Source organism: Prionailurus viverrinus, chromosome B2 (genome assembly GCF_022837055.1).
Source record: "Prionailurus viverrinus isolate Anna chromosome B2, UM_Priviv_1.0, whole genome shotgun sequence".
Taxonomy (NCBI): domain Eukaryota; kingdom Metazoa; phylum Chordata; class Mammalia; order Carnivora; family Felidae; genus Prionailurus; species Prionailurus viverrinus.
Genome location: NC_062565.1, coordinates 2,709,566 through 2,722,411, shown reverse-complemented (window position 1 = coordinate 2,722,411; position 12,846 = coordinate 2,709,566). Strand labels below are relative to the sequence as shown.

The following is a 12,846-nucleotide window of genomic DNA, read 5'->3' as shown; positions in this document are numbered from 1 at the left end:
GGCCGGTTAGCTCAGTTGGTTAGAGCGTGGTGCTAATAACGCCAAGGTCGCGGGTTCGATCCCCGTACGGGCCACGCAGCGTGACCTCTTTTGGCCTTCCCGCCGCGTGGACTTGGCCAACTCACTCGTCGGACCCCAAATCGCCGCTAATCAGAATCCGAAGCTCGGACCTTCCTCCTCCCGACAAGAAGGCTGTGTATTTTCGCTTCGCTTCGCTTGTTCTTAATTAAAAGTAACCACACCCGCTGCGAAGTCTCCTGAAGCAACCCGAGGGAGTGGTGTGGGAACGAGGCGGCTGTGTCTTAGGAAAGGGGGGCGTCAAGGACCGTTGTAGCAATGCGCCTGCTCGGTTTTCGGTGAAACTCCAGGAGACGGTATCATCCGGGCGCGTAAGAGAAGCTGCTAGAGAGAAAAGGAGGCAGGCGGAGGCTGGCGGCGACTCGGTTGGCTGGGGCAGCGACACACGGGCTTTGCTCCGGTCGGGTCTCCGCCCCTGCACCTGCGGGCCCCCGGCCAGGCTGCACCCGCTTTCTCCGGCTCGGTCCCCGCCCCTGCACCTGCCCGCACCCGGCGGGGCTGCGCACCGCTTTCCTCGGTCCCGTCCCCGCCCGCCAAGGCGCACGCGCTGACCGCAATTCACCTGCCAGGCCCAGCGAGGAGACAAGCCACACATTGGGAAATCGGTCCACGTATGAGGATGATCTTCTGGGCTGGTTTGAAGAATTTCCCCCACTTGGCAGTGATTCTCCACCCCCCCCCCCCCAGCCTCTCTGCTGGGCCCCGACGCACAGGGAAGAGGCAGGTCTGTTGAGAGCCCCCCTCCCCCCCCTCCCCCACCCCCGGGAGCTGCCACCTCCCAGGTCTTCCTCATCTTCTCCCGCTGCTTACTCTTGTAAAAGAAGGGATTCCTGTCGGCTCTTCGTCCCTCGGGGGCAGCGGCGTCTGTTCCCACGATGGCCTGGCCGGGCACGTGGGGACATGTCGGGGAGGAGTGGCGACTGCGGCCGTCCATCAGGGCCAAGCTCTAAGGGGCCCCACTGAGGCAAAGAGCCGCTGGCACCCGTGTCCCCACAGCCCAACCTTCCTTGAGGGGTTCCCCAGGAGGGGTTCCCTTTCTTGGCTGGTAGCCATGGGAGGAAGCAGCTCGCAGGAGAGACCTCTGGGGTGAGGACCCTTCCCACGGGGAAAAATGTGGGTGGAGAAGATACTGGAAGACCAGCTTTTATTTTTTACAGCTTCTTTGATTTTAAAACCTTCCTTCTAACGGTCTTTTTCGGCCAATCTCCTGTCTCAAGTTCAAGAGATGAAGGCAGAAAAAGCTTAGAGGATGGTTCCTTCGTTGCTTCTGACGCGTCTCTTTCAGACCCAACCCACAGCCGATGTGGGATAGCATCGCCAGGGGGAAGGATCATGTTCCAGGAAAATGTGTTCGGACGACTGTGAGGATTGTTCCAATCTTTCTTTTTTCTTTTTCTTTTTTTTATAGGTACCTAGAGAGCGTGAAGAGAAAAAAGTGAGCCCGACGAGCCAGCCAGGAGTCGAACCTAGAATCTTCTGATCCGTAGTCAGACGCGTTATCCATTGCGCCACTGGCCCGCACCTGCTCAGGTGGCCTCAGTGTTAATATTTTCGTTACTTTACACAATTCACACCAGACGAGGAAGTGGTTGACTAGGAACAAAATCTGTACCAATTCTGGGAAAGCATAATTGATTTTATGACTTGCTTGCACAACACATTTACATAAAATGTTTTCATTGAAGACAGAGGGCGACCTGCACTTCTCTGACTGTCCCCATGGGACGCTTGTTTGGTGCTTCGGGGCTGTTTGCTTTGCTTCGTTTTGGTTTGGCTTCTGCTTGAACAAATCTCCACGGACGCAGGGTTCACGTTCCCTCTGGACTCTGTCTTCACTCCAGCTTATCCTGGTGCCTGGCTTTGGGGCTCTTCCTCACCACCCCGCCCGCAGACGTCGCCCACAAACTGCAAGAAACACTGGATGCAACAAGGAGGCGAGAATTCAGTGGAAGTATACATTTTAAGATTCGCATTTGACGGAGAAGCTTGGAAACCAGGAACTCATTTACTAACAAACACAAAATTGGCTTAAATTGTGCTTGGCTCTTCGAGGGAGGCAGAATAGTCGCCAGCGTGAGCAGGCGTTCGTCAGGTTTCACAGCCTCACGATCAGGCAGCTGGTGTTTTTGAGCTCTCCAAGGCCGGATCTCGGCGTGGATGGTGGAGACGCGGAAATCTGGAGGTTCTCAGGCGCCCAGACCAGGGAAGGGGAGGGTGGAAGTCAGACCGGGCTGGTGGCCCAGGCACCTCAAACATTCAGGGCTATGAATCGGGACCGTGGCTGAAGGGAGGGGGCCGGTTGGGACCCTCATCAAAAAGCTGCAACGCTGTGAGCAGGATTTGAACCTGCGCGGGGAGACCCCATTGGATTTCGAGTCCAACGCCTTAACCACTCGGCCATCACAGCCCCCGTGGAGAGGGCCTCACTCGCTGGACTGAAGACAAGTGTCTGTCGTTGACCGGGCGGCGTGGCAGAAGAGATAGGGGTGGCTGATGCCGGAGGGTCCCCTCAAAACCTTCTTCAGCTTCATGGCTCTTTCAACTTTTCAGGTATTTAGGCAAAAATCTTGGCAACACGCTTGACTTCAATTATTCTTTCATTCCACACAGGTGCGGGAATTCTCTTTCCCTCTGCCCTCAGAAGCATCTAGATCCGAAAACGCTCTCACCACCCAGCTGCTAGCGGCCTGGTGCACAGCGCCTGCACGTCTCACGCGGAATATGCTGCAAGCATCTCCTAACGGGTCCCGCATCCGGCCTTTCCAGCCCTCACCGAACACTCCACCATGAGCGGCCAGGGGATCTTTCTGAACCTACTCCACTTGATGGCCCAGCTGTGCTCACAACTCAGTGGCGTCTCCTCCTTTCATCGGAGTAAGCGCCCAAGTCCCCACCTGGGTTTCCGGGCCCCTGAAGACCTCGGGTGTCACCCTGCGCCCCTGCTCACCCGGCTGCAGTCGCTGTCAGCCTTGCTCTTCGCTGTAAGCATCAGGCTCCTCGCTGTCCCGTGCTTTGCCCTGCCCGGTCCCAGCCCCTTACCTACGGCAGGTGTTTCCTCAAATAACACCTGAAACTCACACCTGAAACTTTCACCTCCCCTCTTTCCAGTGCTTCTCCTCATTCTCTGCTTTATTTTCCCCCATGTCACTCATAATCACTGTAACACACTGTATAACTTATTTATTTTGGGTGGGACCATGTGAGTTAGTTCATGGGACCATGGGACCGTGTGTTGAAATGTGAGTACTCCTGGCTCCCCATTACACGCTTATCCCTTCACATCCTTTTGGATATGCGTGTATTTTCTTCAAATTCCCAAGGCCCCGATGTTCACAATTTCCATATGTAGGGAAGAAGAATGTTCCCTCTCTTCTCTTAGGCTGGGGGCTGGGGCCTACGAATGCAACTGACAAAAGACAGACGAACCGGAGAAAAGGTTTACAAAGTTTGTTGACGTTGTTTTTTTTTCTTTCTTATTTTAATTTTACAGGCGTGAAGGCTTCACGTAAAAGAAGTGAGAACCCAAAGAAGCAGTTAGACTGGAAAGCTTTTATGCCATTTTAGCAAAGGGTGATACGTTGTAGGGAAGCGGGTAGACCCAGAAAAGGGGAGCGTGGGCTCCAAGGGGCAACAGTTGTGGGAAGGAAAACAGCGGGGAAAGAATGGAAGAAGACCGGGTTGGTTCGCAGTTTATTTCCTCAGGCTCCTCTTGGCGCTGACTTCCTACCTCCAGTCATCGGGGTGGTTCTCTCTCTGGCAGGACATGGGGGGTGGGGGGAACCTTCACCAAGGGACACTTACGTCCTGTTTCAGGCACACAGGAGGACAGAGGGCTCTTCCTGTTTGCTTTTTCTCAGTTGCTCTCAGCTCAAGATCATCCTTATACTAAACTGACGTATTTGGGCGTAGCAAATGTTCGCGTGTGTTTTTAAGTCTGAGACCCCAGAAAGGAAGTGCAGGCTCACGTCTAAAAGGATGTAGGCTCAGGAGCAAAACAAAGGCCAGCGGCTGTTTCCGCCCGGTTTCGAACCGGGGACCTTTCGCGTGTTAGGCGAACGTGATAACCACTACACTACGGAAACCCCATGACGGGAGCGCTTAGTAAAAGTAAATATTTCTTGATGCCCCCAGGTCTTTTTCGTAGGGGAGTTTCCCCTTTACAAAATTAACAATGTCCAATCCCAGGAGAAATGCGTTCACCAAATGTATCTACCATAATGTTCAGAGAAGCCTGTTTAGCCAAAAAAAAATGGAAACTACCCCAGTGCCCATGAAGGCTTTCTACAGAAAATGACCCTTGATCTGAGACTTCATAGATGAAAAGACTATGAAGCATGATGCAGAGACGTCAGAAAGGGGGGTCTCGTCATTGGGAACTGAGTGGAGTGGGCATGATCTTGGGAGGCGGGGAATGGTGGGTGGGCGGGGATGGAGGCGGGGCGGGGGGGAAAGGTCAGGAGGCAGGTCGGTGGATATCCAAGGATTTGAAGGAGGGCATGGAAAGAAATGAGATTAAATGGGAATATGTGGGCCAGACCAGGGAAGATGAGGTGTGTGCCTTCCACAGAGGGGAAGGTATAATTTAATCTGAATGTGATGAGACAGGTTGGAGCCTAAGCTTTAATTCTTGGAGTGTAGACGTCATCAGTGAAGATTTCCTTAAAAAAAAAAAAATCAAGGTGTACTTTACACTATTAAAATGCACTAATCTTAAGGATACAGCTCAATGAAAAAAATAAAAGTCACATCACCTCATTGATTCAAGAAGCCCAGCAAATGACAGCCAGGATAATCATAAGGGAAATCATAACCACCTAAATTATATTGAAATGCTTGGAAACCAAAGATTTAAAAAATCTTAAAAAGGAGGTGGAGAGAAAAGATAATACATTTTAGGTTAAACAAAGGTTAAATGGAATAATAACTATTCAAAGAAACACAGAAAAAGAGGAACATAAAAAGGGGGGACAAATGGACAGAAAAATAACTTGACGATGGACTTAAATCCAAATATAAATAACTTCATATCATGTAAGTGGGATAAACACGTAATTAAGTGGCAGAGATCGGCTGGCAGAAAAGCAAAATTGGAAAAACCGGAGCCAACTGCTCCCTGCTTACAAGAGACGCGCAAGATGACTAATGATGACAGGTTGAAGGCAGAGTGACGAGGGAAAGCTTACCTTGAGATCACTAGGCATCAGAAAGCTGGTGTGGCCATACGAATATCGGACCGAGTAGACCTGAAGGTAAAAAGCAAGACCAAGGTTAAAGAGAAACGTTCAGCAACAATTAAATGATCAATTCGCCAAGGACACTTGTTAATTCTTGGATGAAGCGAAACTGAGAAAATTAAAACAAGAAATAGAACAACCACGACCATGGTTGGTGATTCAAAAGACCCCTTGGAGTAGCTGGTGAGAAACTGAAAGAAAACGGGAAATAAGTAGGTTATAGAAGATTTAGGCCACGGCTAGTAACTTAGCAATTTGACCTAATTAGCACTTTTAAGACACTACGCCTAACTCTTGCGGAATACACATTATTTTCAGGTGCACCTGAAAAATTCACCAAAACAGGGCCATCGAACAAGTCCCCCCAATTTTTAAAGGACTAAAATAAACCTTCAGATATTTTGACAATAGAATTAAACAGGAAGTCAGTAGCAAAAAAGTAGAAAATGCCCAGATATAGTGAAACTTCAGCATGGCTCTTCTATATAAGCCACAAGTCAAAGTCAAGGTATAATGGAAACCAGAAGGTAATTCTAACTAAAAGCAACTAGAACAATACTTAGTGGAAAATATACAGGTTTGCATGCATATATTAGAAAAAGAAGAGAGGGTTAAAATTGGGAAATTTTAAGAAGGAAGTGGTGTCTTGTATTTTAAGACAGAGACTTTGGTGTGTCGAGAATGGCTTTCGATGGCCAATCTGGAAGACAGGGACAGCTAAGAGATGTTGAAGACCCAAAGAGGGACCAATAGAAGGACAGATGGCAAGGACATCTTACGGGTGTCGAAGGCACAATCAACAAGACTTTGTGGTGACTTCATGGTGGGAAAGGCAATGGGAGGAATCGAGGTTAATTTTAGCCACAGGTTTCCAATGGGATTGATGTCAGTTGAGTTTAGGGCGCACTGTGCTAATAGTGCCTATGTGAAATCTAAGTGCAGATGGAAATAATGAGTTTCAAGCTTGGGCGAGATCTATTTTGGATGTGGATATTTGGGAAGATCACCTCCAGGCAGGCCGCCAAGATGCTTAGAGTTGATGAAGAAATTCTAAAGGATGAAGGATCAACTCCAGAGATTCTGCAATGGGTCAGCGCTGGGGACATCAGCCCTGGAAAGCGCCAAGGTGCTTGAGATTTTTTCCAGGTGTAATCATGGTGTAGGTACAAGGCTCAAGAACTTAAAACTTAACCATCTGAGAGTGTTTGACAACTCCTAAGTTTGATGTGCTGTTTATGTGGAATTGTAGACACAGACTCAGCATTAAACAATACTAACACAGAGAAGAAAGTGTGACAACAGGGAACAGGGACAGATGAATCCAGAAGATCTCAGCTGAGTCTGCTGAGTAATGATTTGCGCAAGTAATTATCTACAGGGTGGTCATTATCGCATTCATTTCACACCTAAGCTTTCCTGGTGAAAGCTGGACATCCTTCCCAATCATTTCCCTTTCTCCAACACTTTTCATCATCACCATACTTTACCTTTCACCTTTTAATGGACATTTCATTCAGATGAATTCACCAACCTCTCCAGTGCCCAATTTTAGCAACGAATACCTGAACACGAAGAAGAAAGAAGCACACAGCTGACCTAAAACACCACCATGCCTCCTGTAAGAGCACAGAAGAGAGCTGTCTGTTTGAGGATCCCAAGCCAGGGAACATTTAATAGGGGAGGAGGTTTGAATAAAGAATAACTTATGTCAGGAAATAAATGGTATTTAGTTAGAACTCTCTTCAGCAAAGACACAATTTTGAATGTTCGGGACTTGATTCAAATTATCTTATAGAGGAACTACCTTTTATTTTCTAGGCCTGTTAACCGCTCAACTCTTATGGAGTCCATTAGATTCAAATCCACTTTAAGGAGTTTTAATAAAATGTTAGTCTTCTAACACCTTTGCATTTCCTGATGCTCAAAAATCAACAAGAAAGTAATCAATCCTTTCTTAGTCATCAGTAATTTCTTAGTAATACAATATCTGAAAGGGTATTTTCACAGTGGTTGAATCTCTGCCACTTGATCTCAAATGGCAGGGCAAAGGGGCAAACCTCAGCTAGGCTAGGTGAGGCTCCTTGCCTTTTCCTGATATATCACCCCTAGAACAGATATTCTGAGTCTTTAAATTACTCTTACGATGTATAGGATATGCGTCTCAAAGGCGTGAGTATTCCCCAGGTAAATTCAAGTTGGTACCTACCCACCCAGAGAAAACATGGGAGGTTAAATCACAAAAGCCAGAAAGAAAGCTGAGGCACAGGCCCCGCTGGGATTCGAACCCAGGATCTCCTGTTTACTAGACAGGCGCTTTAACCAGCTAAGCCACGGAGCCAGGTGCAGTGGGCCCCTAAATTACATATTATTTCAGTATGATTTCACACACCTCAACTGTAATGAACTTAGTAACTAGTTCACCAGATGTTTCAGAAACGAAAGAACAGACATGTCTCAGTCAAAACCAAAGAAGAATGTTCTCTTGGAAGGATGAACAGATTGAAGTGGATTGAAGTGATTGTCTCTTTGTGGATCACTGTTTCAAGGTGGACACCACTAGACCCACTGAAGTCTGTTGGGGACACAGACCTTTGTTGAACCCTAAAGGAAAAATGACTTGACTTTCTACTAACCATCCTTTTCTCTTAACCACACCTGCTCTCTCCTCTATTAGTGTGGAAAAGGAGAGGTCGCTGGTCAAAGATTAGCACGTGTCTGACACATGGCTCTGAAAGAACTGTGAGGAGTTGTTTGCGCCTGTCAGATGGCCCTCCAAAATGGTGGCACTCCTTTCTCCACTCACAGATGTTGACTGCCCATGGTTCACTCACGGCTGGGTTGGTCTCTGGGAACTTCCTCCACAGAAGAGGCACCTTGCTCAAAGTTACACCCACCTTCGAGGGGTGCTCACATCCAAGACTGGGTGATGTTAGAGTACAAATCTTCCCCTCACCCTCCTCCGCCTCAACGCAGGGCGTCCCTGAAGCGCCATTCCAAGCTCAAATCCCCCTGAGACATCAGCTTGAGGCCTCCGTTAAACTACACGCAGCTCAGCTTCTGCCTCTTCCCAATCCCGCTTCCCTCACCCTCTCGTATTTACTGATTCTGAGAGCCTTCCCCATGAACTCAGAGCGTTTCCCAGGGAACTGACCCTTGACAAAAGGCAAGTAATGACTGATGCATACTTTGGTCTCTAGAGGTCAAAGTGAAGTCTGAATGGGGTCCAGACTTTCAGAAATCATTTACCATAGCAAGTGCCCCGGGAAAACAAGAATGATAATGATATTAATCTTCTACTCTACAACCTTTCAGAATTCCCACCACAGAATAACAACAAAAAGTATGAAGATACCTGCTAGTTGCTTCAAACGGTATACAAAGTTGCCAAAAGAGTGCTAAATGGCCAGAAGAATGATTTATATGTATGATATTAAACGCAAATGCTTGAAATGGAAATTAGAAAAGAAAAGGCAAAGTTAGCTGGTCAAAGGGTATGGTTCTCATTTCTAGGGAGAAATAGCGCATATCAAGTCCTAAACACCTTACATACTATAGTGCATATCCGAGAGAAGCCCATATAATACATACACGTGCTCACAGGTACTTATAAATGGAGGGGAAAGAAGGCTTTGAGAATGTGCACAGACCGGTGAACTTCTGAAAATATTAGTACCCCTGGCTTAGAAAGCGCCGTGGTGGGAAGCCAGGGGGAAGCGGGACCTAGCAGAGAGCGGAGGATGGCAGGACTCCGCGTCCCGCGCCCCGTGCCGGCCCCTCCCGCGTGGGCGCGTCCCGGCAGGTGCATCAGGCCGTGCAGGGAAGGGCGCACCTGCTCCGAGGTTTCCCTCCTTCCTCCGGAGTCGCCCGACCGGGGCCTCGGCTCCTCCTCCGGTGTCAGTCCCGGCGCTGCTCCCGGGCCCAGGACGCGCCCCGCCTCCCCCTTCCCTCCGGCTGGGTTCGGGAGCTCAGGTCGCGCTCCGGGTCCCGGTGGGTCAGCAGCCCCGCAGACCCCAGCCCCGCTCTCGGGCGCCACCACGCGTCCGGGAGCCACACTGCAGCTCCAGCTCGGCGACACTGAGGGGCGGACTCCGCGCGGCGCTGCGCGGGGTCCGAGGTGCGGCGTCCCCAGGGTCCGGGCGGAGCCGGCCTGTCTCGACGGTCCCCGGGAGCGCCGAGGCGCCTGGATCCCGCTCCCTGACGTTGGCCTGAATCTTCTCGGGTTTTCCCGGAAGAAGCCCGATCCCTTGAGGCCGACTATGGAGCTTTCCTCCTCCCTTCTCCCCCCTCGGCCCCTCCAGACGGGAAGGACGCGAGAAATAGGAGCGATCCTCTCTTCTTCCCGAGATTAGCCTCGAGGAGGCAATGCTGTTTGAGTGCCGTTTACCGTGGGAAAAGGCCCGCACGTGTCCTGGCCGGTTAGCTCAGTTGGTTAGAGCGTGGTGCTAATAACGCCAAGGTCGCGGGTTCGATCCCCGTACGGGCCAACTTTTGCGCTACACGCGGAGGGTACCCGCGGGCCTGCACACCCTCTGGGTGCGGGTTTTGCTGGGTGAGCGAGTCTCCGAACTTCTCTGCTGCGGTGCTGGCCCCCAAGGTGGGCACAGTCCCCGTCCCCAGCTTGCCGGTGCCCTGCACCTGTCTCGGCCCCCCCGCGCTCTCGCACACTAGCGGGGGCGACAGAGCAGAGGGCTTTGTTTTCCTGTGACGAAACTCTTCTGGAAGGAGAAAAACCTGAATTATTTGTTTCCTCTGAAAACCAGTTGTGGAATCGCCCTTCCTACCGTTCATGCTCTGTCTCTCTCTCTGTCTCAAAAATAAATAAACGTTAAAAAAAAAATTATAAAAAAAAAAATTCCCACGTCTCCTGACATTTCTCAGATTTAAATCCCCGTGTCTCTACCCTGGACCTCCTTCTTAATCCCCATGCGAGTATATACCATCGCCTAACATCCTTGGACGTCTAAAAGGTATATCTGATGTAACATGTCCGAAATCAAACTGCTTCTCACCCCCTTGTGCCTGCAACTTGATCTCACCCGTATCAGCAAAAAGCAACGTGGTCCTTACAGATCTGAATCCAAACCTTGAGCTCATTCCTGACTCACATGTCTAATCCATCACTAAGCCCAGTGGCTCTACCTGCCAAGTAAACCCAGTGGGAGACTGGCAGCGCCCTCCTCAATAAGCACATGCTCCAAACCTCCATGATCTCATATGGTGTCACTATCGCAGTAGCTCCCTGAGTCCCTTGCTTAAACCTTGCCCAGTAGTCTAATCATAAAACAGCAACTGAGTGAATCCATAGAAATGTGAGTCCGACCTTATTTCTCTGCTGCAATGGCTTCTCGGAATAAAAACCAAATTCTTTAATGTTACAGCTGGATCCTACAGTCTGGCCCTCGTCACCTTGGTGATGTACTCTCTGTCTCCACTCCAGCCACATGCTGGCCTCCCTGCTGGAAGTGATACATGACTTCATTGTCATATGTATTCACACAGGGTGCACACAGTTTGGACGTGGGGGTTGGGTAAACTTCCAACCGAAGCTTGGGCCTTGAAGGATAGATTCACACTGGCTGATGAGGGAAGAGAAGCAGGGGGACCGGGTAGATGGGGACGAGCAGAGCCCAGGGGCTGCACCACTCTTGGGAGATCTCCCTATGGTAACCATATTTGTTTGCAGACCAATACCAGGCATCTGGAACAGTGTAGGCACCTCAGTGGGTAGTCAAGACATATCCGCTTACTAAGTGAATGAGATACTTGGATGGTACTTAGTGGGCAATGGGACAGAAGGTTTAAATGGAGCCCATACCGGGAACTCTTGCCTATGCAGGATTTGGGAGACAGTATGGTGAACTTTTTTTGGCAGAGAGGTTGAATTTTTGGAGGAAGTAGAAATAAAGCTGGAAAGATAGGGTGAAGCTAGATTAAGGAAGGGCTTGGATGCTACTCAAAGGATTACATCACATGTGCTGGGGAGATTTTAGGAGCCTTCTCAGCAGAAGGACCTGATAAAGTTATGGGGGGAGAGGCTGTTAGTCTGCGGTCTGGATTGGCGGGGATGACAGCCGGCCCGGGAGAGGTGTTAGAAGGCAGTATTACAGAATGTCGGGCATGACATGGGCATACGGTATTTGTTAAATAGGGAATTAAACTGTGGAAGGGTTATTGGGGCCAGGATGGGAGGTTCAAGAAAGTTTTAGGAATGAGGGATCATTAGGAATTGTTTTTGAAGGATAAGGAGTTAATCTGGAGAGTCTGGGGAAACTCCCCCCTGGCCCTTCCCTTTCTTAGGTGATGCCTTTCCAGCGGTGGTTTAGCATGAAGACACCGAGCAGAGACATGGTCCTCAGCTGTCATTTCCTGGCCACCTCCTTGGTGTGGTGGTCTTTCCTGGTGTCCTGGGTGGAAATAGAGCTGCCTGGAAATAGAGCCTTGTCGGCACGCTCTTCGAAGTCTGGGCGCCCGGCACAAGCCAGGTGAGACGAGGTTCGACCTGCAGCCTCAGGTCCCCTCCTCCCCAGCTCCCCCACAGCCGCTCCTGCCCGCCCGACACCCACCCGCACTCACGGGCTCCCCTCACCTGGGGCCTGGACAGCCGGGGAGTGGGTCCTAGAGAGGGAGGGCTTCTCAGACTCTGCCATTCGTCCCTGGTTCTAGCCTCCTTAACACTGGGTGGGATTTTCATGGTCAGCGCCCTTCTCGGCTCGCTCGTTCTGCTTGACTTTCTGTTGCTGGTTATTCCCTGAGGCCCAGAAACGGTGTTTCCTATGCGTTTATCTTCACCGCCAGGGGTAAGGACAGGCAGGAGCGAACTCTGAACGTCTTGCCCTTGGGTCAGAGGGAAGGTTTTAGCTTGATGAGCTTTTCAGAAAAACGTTGAGGAGAGTGCCAAGGAAAAGAAAAATCTAGGGGAAAACAGTGGTCTCCCAGGAGACAGAAGGCAAATGAGGGGCAGTGTGGAGGACGGTTTGGCTCACGGATCACGTTTCTGCAGTGGAGCCGTGAAGTGTCAGCACAGGCTGATCAGAAGGTCTGTCTCTCCGCCGTCTTGGGTGGGCGTGGGCTCTTGTGTTCCTCTCGGTATCTACGCACTATCTGCAAACTTTGGAAGTGGCTCGGGACCTGATCCGCCAGAAATCACCAAAAGTGTCCTTACTTCATACACCTGTCCGGCTCGGCCATCTTTCTCCTGTCTGGTGAGTGGTCATCGGGTTCTGATTGAGGAAGGTCAGTCAGCCTCCCGGGAAGTGGATAAAGCTTGTTTCTTTGGTCTTCCTTTTCCTTAGTCTCAAGTTCCATCAGTAGTCACTTTCCTCACTTTCTCCTTTTCCTCTTTGGTTCTGAGCATTAGTGTCCCTTATGGTGCTTGCCCATGGTTTCGGGATGTATGTTAAAAATTTTGTTCTTACTTGATTTCTTCCTGCAGTTCGGTTTCGCAGTATAAACCCCGGAAGTGGGATCAAGAACCCACTCTGCACCAAACGCACTTTGGACAAGGGGTAGAATGCAGAATACGGGGAAGAATTAC

General features: G+C 50.0%; 6 non-coding genes across 6 annotated transcripts; 2 read left to right on the top strand and 4 right to left on the bottom strand.

Moving 5' to 3' along the window:
- On the top strand, positions 1-74 carry TRNAI-AAU (transfer RNA isoleucine (anticodon AAU)). Its single transcript has one exon. It is a non-coding gene; the product is annotated as a tRNA-Ile (tRNA).
- Positions 75-1,523: 1,449 nt separating this feature from the next.
- On the bottom strand, positions 1,524-1,596 carry TRNAR-ACG (transfer RNA arginine (anticodon ACG)). Its single transcript has one exon. It is a non-coding gene; the product is annotated as a tRNA-Arg (tRNA).
- An 807-nt stretch (positions 1,597-2,403) lies between these two features.
- TRNAS-CGA (transfer RNA serine (anticodon CGA)) lies at positions 2,404-2,485 on the bottom strand. Its single transcript has one exon. It is a non-coding gene; the product is annotated as a tRNA-Ser (tRNA).
- Positions 2,486-4,087: 1,602 nt separating this feature from the next.
- TRNAV-AAC (transfer RNA valine (anticodon AAC)) lies at positions 4,088-4,160 on the bottom strand. Its single transcript has one exon. It is a non-coding gene; the product is annotated as a tRNA-Val (tRNA).
- Positions 4,161-7,576: 3,416 nt separating this feature from the next.
- Positions 7,577-7,650, bottom strand: TRNAT-AGU (transfer RNA threonine (anticodon AGU)). The gene has a single exon. It is a non-coding gene; the product is annotated as a tRNA-Thr (tRNA).
- A 2,072-nt stretch (positions 7,651-9,722) lies between these two features.
- On the top strand, positions 9,723-9,796 carry TRNAI-AAU (transfer RNA isoleucine (anticodon AAU)). Its single transcript has one exon. It is a non-coding gene; the product is annotated as a tRNA-Ile (tRNA).
- The last annotated feature ends 3,050 nt before the right edge of the window (positions 9,797-12,846 follow it).